Below are 8739 nucleotides of genomic sequence, written 5' to 3'. Positions count from 1 at the left end.
GGAGCTACTTAAGGACTATGATATCACCATTTTGTACCATTCTGGGAAGGCCAATGTGGTGGCCGATGCTTTGAGTTGCCGGGCAGAGAGTTTGGGGAGTTTAGCATATCTACCAGCAGCATAGAGGCCATTGGCGTTGGATGTTCAGGCCTTAGCCAGCCAGTTTGTGAGATGGGATATTTCCGAGCCGAATCGAGTATTGGCTTGTGTGGTCTCTCGGTCTTCTTTTTATGATCGTATAAGGGAGAGTCAGTGTGATGACGCCCATTTGTTTGTCCTTAAGGACACGGTTCAGCACGGTGATGCTAATGAGGTCACTATTGGGGATGATGGTACATTGAGGATGCAGGGCATGCTATGTGTGTCCAATGTAGATGGGTTGCGTGAGTTGATTCTCCGGGAGGCTCACAGCTCGTGCTACTCCATTCATCCAATATTCCATGTTTCGATGCTCCGGAAGTATCACGACGATCTGTCTCATGTGTTGGATTTCAGCTCAGTCCAGTTGGACAAGGATTTATCTTATGTTGAGGAACCGGTAGCTATTTTGGACAGGCGGGTTCGAAAGATGAGGTCAAAGAATATTGCTTCAGTGAAATTTCAGTGGAGGGGTCAGCCGGTCAAGAAGGCTACTTGGGAGACCGAGCATGATAAACGCAACTGTTATCCTCATCTTTTCACCACTTCAGATATGTCTCTATACTCGTTCGAGGACGAACGATTATTTTAAGAGGGGGATGATGTAACGACCCGGCCGGTCGTTTTGAGAGTTATAGCCCTGATCCCCTGTTTACTATTTTCCTCGTATCTCTTTCTGCTTATGTGACTTGGTGGGAGGCTTTGGTTGTGTTTTTGGAGTGTTTTGGGATACTTAGTTCCTAAACGTAAGCTTAAATCTTAGGATATTTTATTGTAGTTAGAACTGTGTGAAGATGACTCCGGAATAGAGTTTTGTCGGTTCCGTTAGCTCCGTTGGGTGATTCTGGACTTAGGAGCATATCTAGACTGTGAATTGGAGGTCTGTAGCTGATTTAGGCTTGAATTGGCGAAAGTTGAATTTTTGGAGATTTTGCCAGGTAGTGGACTTTTTGATATTGGGGTCGGATTCCGATTCCGGAGGTTGGAGTAGGTCCGTAGTGTCAATTATGACTTGTATGCAAAATTTGAGGTCAATCGAACGTGATTTGATAGGTTCCGGCATCGGTTGTAGAAGTTTGAAGTTTCAAAGTTCATTAAGTTTGAATTGGAGGGTGATTCATGTTTTTAGCATTGTTTGAAGTGATTTGACGGCTTGACTAAGTTCGTATGGTGTTTTAGGACTTTTTGGTATGTTTGGTTGAGGTCCCGGGGGCCTCGGGTGTGTTTCGGATGCTTAACAAATTGAATTTGGACTTAATGCAAATTTGCTGAAGTTTCTGGTTTCTAGTGCTTTCGCACCTGCAGTGGGGAGATCGCACATGCGGACTCGCACGTGCGGAAGGAGGAGCGCAAATGCGTATTTGGGCAGCCCAGGCTGGGTTCGCAGGTGCGGATCTGTTTGCGCAGAAACGGCCTCGCTTCTGCGGTGGGATGGTACGCAAGAGCGGTAAGGGTTGCAGGTCTGGTTCCTTGGTCGCAGGAGCGCATCCGCAGGTGCGGCACTTCTCTCGCAGATGCGGACCCAGGGGACTTAAATTAAGTCCAAACCTGCGATGAAATTTCCGCAGGTGCGACATCGCATATGCTATTATAGGCTAACAGATGTGGAATCGCTGGGCAGATAAGGGCCAAGTTCGAGGGTTTTATCCCATTTTCAGTTTTGGGACTTTGAGAGCTCGAATTGAGGCGATAATTCAAGGATTATTTAGAGAGAACTTTGGGGTAATGATTCTTAACTCATTTATGGTTATATTCCACTAATCTATAGTTGATTTCATTATTTAATTAAGGAATTTGGTTGAGCAATTTGGGAAAAATGGGAGAAGTTCTTCAACTAGATTTTTGAGTTTTGATTGGGATTTGTATATCAAATTTGGATAATTTTGGTACGAGTGAACTCGTGAGTGAATGAGTATTCATATTTTGTGACTTTTACCCAATTCCGAGATGCGGTCCCATGTCGACTTTTTGGGGGGATTTTCTAATTTCTTGCTTTAACTTTGATTTCATTAATTAGATTAGTTTCTTATAGTTGTATTTATGGCGTGCAATTGATTTTGTCTAGATTTGGGCCATTAAGAGTCGGATATTCATGGAAAAGGCATAGTTACCGATTGATTGAGCTTGGTTAAAAGTAAGTGGCTTGCCTAACCTTGTGTGGGGGAAATCCCCTTAGGATTTGGTATTGTTGTGATATGTGAGCGCCGTGTACGTGAGATGATGAGTATGTAGACGGGCTATTTGTTGTAAAACCCGATTTATTTTACTGAGTAGCAACCTGTTTTTCCTTTAATTTGAGTTATACCGTTTAAATGAGTATTAGTCTGTTTTCATTCTTAATTGAGCTATTCCAATATGTGTAGTTATCATGTTTAGTCTAATATCGCATGTCTACGTGCTTTAACTGCTTATTTGAACTCTGTGAAGCATGCCTAGTTGTTTTCCTGTTTTTCCTTGTTCTTTATCAGTATAACTGTAGAAATTTTGCTGTTAAGTGTTGTATTTATCGGTTTGAGTTTTGTGTTTACTTTTGAGCCTACATGGCGGTACCTCGGGAGTTCTCCCTGTCTATTTACTTTTGAGACTACGAGGCGGTTCCTCGGAAGTTCTCCCTACACATTTACTTTTGATACTACGAGGCGGTACCTCGGCAGTTTTTCCTGTACATTTACTTTTGAGACTACGAGGCGGTACCTCGGGAGTTCTCCCTATATATTTATTTTGGTACTATGAGACGTTATCTCGGGAGATCCCCTACTGTTTACCCATGTGTGTTGTATTGTTGCCTTGTTGTGTTTCCTTTTTGTTAAATTCTAGTCTCTTATTATACTGTATATTCTCCTTCCTTATTTATTATTTACCAGTGGGCCTGACCTGACCTCTTCACTACTCGACCGACCATTGTGGTGTAATCATGCTACTCTTATGCACATGTTTTCGTGTGCAGATCCAGGTTCATCATACCAGCCTCGCTATTAATTGTGCATTTGTTGTTGTTCCGGAGACTTCAAAGTACATCTGCTCGCGTCCGCAGACCTAGGAGTCCTCCTCTATCCTCCCCTATGTCAAACACTTCCTGTATTCCTTTTATTAGACTCTGGTCTATAGAGATGCTATTTTCTTTCTGTAGCTTGTGACTTACGATGTTTCGGGTTTTGGGAAGACTGTGTATCTATAGAGTATTGGTTATTGTACATGGCGAGTGGCATTGTTACTAGTTATTCAGTTATCCACTGTTGTTAGTTGCCAAGTTTTACTTTCGTTTTGTTATTTTCCGCAATTTTTTAGGCTTACCTAGTCGTAGAGACTAGGTGTCGTCACGACGTTATACGGAAGGAATTTGGGCCGTGACAAATAGCAACATTATTTATGTTTTGCATAATTTGCGTATGTGTTTTTATTTCTCGAGATATTTAGTAGCTTAACAGTACAACACACAAAAAAATGACAGATTAATATAAAATTTAAATTTGTTACCAATTAAAGTATATATATGACACGTACAACATAAAAATAAAATACTACACTCAATGCATCAATGTGTTTGTTTAGTCACTATCGCCCATTATTCTGTGCTTCAACCACTTAAATTTCTCCTCCAATCTATTTTTTTCTTCTTCTGCCTCTTTTAGTTTCTCCTGCAATGCCGCAAGTTGTTCTTGTAGCTTCACGATCTGGAGTTCATATTCACCTGTCAAATTCCAAATGTTTAGCAAACATGATTTGTAGTATTCTTGATTAATGGGTTCATCATACCATTCACCAAAACCACATTTCTTTTCGTCCTACCAATGAAAGAATAACACAAGACTATTAATTAACATGTTATATAAAAAGTATTAACAAACATTTCTTCCAAGAATAATAACTTACAACTTGTTTACACATCCAACGTCTGCGCCCCGGATTGCAATTTGACCAACATGGCTTCAAAATCGCACGTTTATCACAGAAATACCTTGGGAAGTAATTGCGACCAAACATGTCGTAATGCTCGAAAATAGAAAATTATTGGAAAGTTTTTGTTTTTTGTTTCGTTACAACGCAAATAATAACTAAAATGCGTGAGGTTTTTATAGGCAGCTAAGAGTGGTTTTAGTTTATATAACGCATATCGGTGTGGCGCTATATTTCGCGTGATAATGATTCTTTCGGGTACAAGTGGGTCCATCTTTGTCAGTACGATAACTTTTTAGGTCAGCAGCTTTTTCAGGTCGACATGACAAAACACATAGCGCATATTGGTGAGGCGCTATGTTTCACGTGATAATGATTCTTTCGGGTACAAGTGGGTCTAGCTTTTTCAGTACGACAACTTTTCAGGTCAACAACTTTTTCAGGCCGGTAGCTTTTTCAGGTCGACATGACAAGACACATAGCACATATTGGTGAGGCGCTATGTTTCACATTCATACAGGTCGACATGCAGCTTAGTTCTTCTTAAGTTGAACCAAGAGATCAATACACAGATACCATTTGAAGAACCAGAACAACATCCAATTCAGAAATGCCACTAACATTTAATAAGTGGTTTACGAAGAGGCAAAAACGTGAAGGTAGTTCAAAAGATCCAAATGGAACACGTCATAACACAATCGATCCCTACCTTGAAAAAAATATGTTAGGTTGCTATACTGATTTGGTTGATGACAAGTGGTATGGTGTTCTGCATCCCTTGGAAAATAAGCCTATCAATATACACACTGATCTCAAATTTGCAAGGCACATTATTGAGGGCTAAGCGCATTCTACAAAGCCTGAAGGTATGCGAATTTGAGATAAAAAACTACAATAGGATCCCCTTTACTCAAAAAGGTGTGATTATAAAGTACTATGCCACTGGCATGGGCTAGTTGTACCACAAGCACTGTCTGCAACCTTCCAAACAAACACACACAAAGATGAACCATAAGTGATTCGGCATTTGATGAAGGAGATTCTAGAGATGGAAAAGGCATTTGTTGTTCATCATGCTATCGATGATCTTAACTACCTGGAAGGAACGGAGGATTAGTACTGGGATTTATTGGAAAATGAAAAATTGCATAGAGACAATGAGTATCATGTTTTCCCAACAGTTGTCGAGTGGTAGGGACTACCTAAGTTTCTACTACAGACGTTGGATGTAGGAGTCCTATATTATTGTAGAAATCAAGCAAGTGGTCTTATTGATGATAGCGATGAAATACGAGAAATGTGTGTCAACTAGGGCCTAGATTACGATGCCCTTGATCCCGAAGGGTGCGTACAAGATGTTGACGAAGAAGATGAAGACAGTGACAACGAAATAGTGCCAGACAGCGACGATAATGGCGAATGAATTTTTTTTTTATTCCTTGGGCTGTATGTTAAACTGTTGAATTGAATCTTTAATTCTAAATAATAATTAGATTTAACCCCATTGGAAACATAATTTTATTTCATACATTTTGCAACCTGAACATTTACATAACTTTAGTACAACAAAATTACTCCAATAAAACACTACATTTATCCTTGATAATTGGGCACATTGGATGAACTGCCACCTGGTGCTGAATTACCACCGCTTTCAAAACCAGTTGAAGGACATTTACGGTGGTCGTGTCTTGTTTGAGAACATATGCCATATTTACGCGCATAAACGGTGTCACCAACATCCATTTGGTTTCGTATACGCGTTCTTTTTTGCACTTGCCGTTGATGCACATAATCCTTGTTACACACTATTTTAAATGGTTCTGGCAGCCAATAATGCTCATCACCCACTGGTTGCAACTATCCACTGTAGGTGTTTAAGTATGCAGCAATACTATATTCTTTATCAACGTACCTCGTTGCCGCGAAACCTGTATGTTGAAAGCATATCATGGCATGTGAGCATGGCAAGTGATAGATTGACCATTTTCCACAGGAGCATAATCTTCTGGCTTCATTGACGGTGTGTGTATTATTCCCACAATTTTGATGCAGACCAGTGCGAACTTCAAAATTATTTTGCTCGCTGCAATACTGCAAAAATGAATACCATTGTGCTCGCTTCCTATATTTCTCAAATCGTTTCATTGGTTGTGGCATAAATTCAACACCTCTTTTCATCAATGATGATGCACCTCTAGATCTTTCAACAAACCTCTCCGCTATCTGCTTGAATGACATCCGCACTATGGCAGTGATTGGCAATCCACGTGTAGACTTCAATAACCCATTGAAAGACTCTAACACATTTGTAGTCAGAATTCCCCATCTTCTACTACCATCCGCATACAAAGTTCACTTGTTAAGCTCATGTCGCATCAACCAACGATAGGCTTCTGGGTCTTCCTGCCTGATCAATTTCATTCGCCTCCTAAATTTACACTCTTGGTGATCTGTTGCAGCCATCCACATTAAATCACGCAAGTCCTTATTAGGATAAGCTCTTTGGAAGTTGGCCTTCAAGTTCTTAACACAGTAACGGTGGTAGGCATATGGTTCCTGCCATACACACAAATTATGTACATAACTTAAAATACCACCATGACGATCAGATATTAGACAAATACCTGAATGTTGTCTGATAACGTGCTCCTTCAAGTGGTTCAAAAACAATGTCCACGTCTCTTAGCTTTCATTGGCACAAATAGCAAATGCTAGGGGAAATATACTTCCATTAGCATCTACTGCAACGATGATCAACAACTTAATATCGTACTTTCCATAGACATGAGTGCCGTCTATGGATATTACATGCCGACAATGCACAAAACTATCAATGGCTGGTTTAAATGCCCAGAACACATATATGAATATGTGTTCCGGTATTCCCGGGCTTCGCTCAAGCTTCCATTCAATAACAGTCCCGGAGTTAAAGTATTTTAATGCGGCCATGTACCTGGGTAGATATGCAAAGGACTTATCCCAGTTACCATAAACAATTTCAAACGCACGTTTGCGCTCGAGAAATACCTTTCTTTTGGTAATGGTACACCCATATACCTGGTGGATAGATGTTATACACTCTTTGATCTTGTACCTTATGGATGCTTCAATGTGTGAAATCAACACAAGAGAAATCAAGTCAACATTCAAGTTAAAATGATTCCCACTGAATGTGTCCATTTCACAATTGTGGGTGCCAATTTATTTACCCATAATCCATATATTTGTTTTCAACTTTCTCTAATGCAGCATCCAATTACTACCTTAAAACCATCTACGATAAATAACCTTGTATACATCCGGAGATGACTCATGAACCACAATCTCACGATACTCTTTTATGATGTACATTCGCACCGCCCTGCTCAGGCGCACTTTATCAGCAAAAAGCATGCCCTTTGACAACACTGTTGCTCTAGATTCATCCCACATTGTTGTTCGAATTTCATCAAGATCCCTTGTGAGGGTATCTACATCCGACATACTTGGCAACTGATCAAGGTAGAGAATCTCCCTTGAATGAAATGACACATGGGACTCGTACACTCTTGGTCTAACGGGAGGTGGAGCATGCTCCCTCGTCAAATCAGGTTCATCATTCTCGGCCTCATCATCATCACCCTCATTATAGAAGCGTGTGTCATCTCCAGACTCATCAGCATTGTTGTCATAATCACTATTATCTTTCTGACTTTGTGCATCTACCAGATCCCGATTAAATATGTCATCTTCGGGCAATTGAGTAAGGACAGGACCTTCAAGTTGCTCGTTTTTACTGCACAACCAATAAAATAATGAGTTTTTCAAATTCATCCAAACTTTACACATAAATTTTATCACTTCACTTACAAATCATAATGTGTTGATATCCCATGATGCACACTATCCTGTTGGTGATGACTCTCGGATGGACCACCATGATCTAGTCATCCAACACACCAAAACTAGCCATATTCCAACTATCCGTTGGTTCATAACTTATAAAATTCATATCTGGCCGGTACCCCCTGTGAAATATATGAGTATTAATACAAATTCAATACATAAAAATAAACATCGTAACACAAAGAAAAATTGAAGTTTACCACTCGGCTTGTGGATTATGTAAACTTGGGGAGAAATTATGTCCTCGGTCCTCATTCGCCCATGGAGATGAGTTTAGATCAGGCCAAACTCTTTCACCCGGAACCTGTTTGGCTAAAACTGCTCCAAAATAACCACCCGATGATTGAGGAATATCCCTACTTTGCGAAACCTCATTATTGCGAATATCTTCCGCATTGACGTACATTTCCAATATTTTTATCACAAGAAGTTTCCGGTGTTCATCCGGAGTCCACAAAAAATATATCAGAGTTTCATCGTCTTCGATGTTAAACTCAGCATACCAAGCAGCCCTTTGCGGAGTAACAAAATACAGATATCTTCCGGTTACTTTAATATTCACCGAACGTTTGGTCACACTCATTTTTTTTTACAGAACAACGATACCAATCTATCGTACTCCATTGTAAGTGGCAACTTAACATGATACTATGGAGAACAACTATAACATACTGAGTTATTCTCCGCCACAACCTCACCCCCAATATAATAAAACTCTACTTTTTCGCTCTTCGGACATTATGACAAAATGCAAAATAACTTAACGAAACAAATATTTCGGAAAACTTGAAAGATGCTGAATGGATTTATGGATTT

Source organism: Nicotiana tabacum, chromosome 4 (genome assembly GCF_000715075.1).
Source record: "Nicotiana tabacum cultivar K326 chromosome 4, ASM71507v2, whole genome shotgun sequence".
Taxonomy (NCBI): Eukaryota; Viridiplantae; Streptophyta; class Magnoliopsida; order Solanales; family Solanaceae; genus Nicotiana; species Nicotiana tabacum.
The sequence above is the reverse complement of the archived record's forward strand: the minus strand, read 5'-3'. Positions refer to the sequence as shown.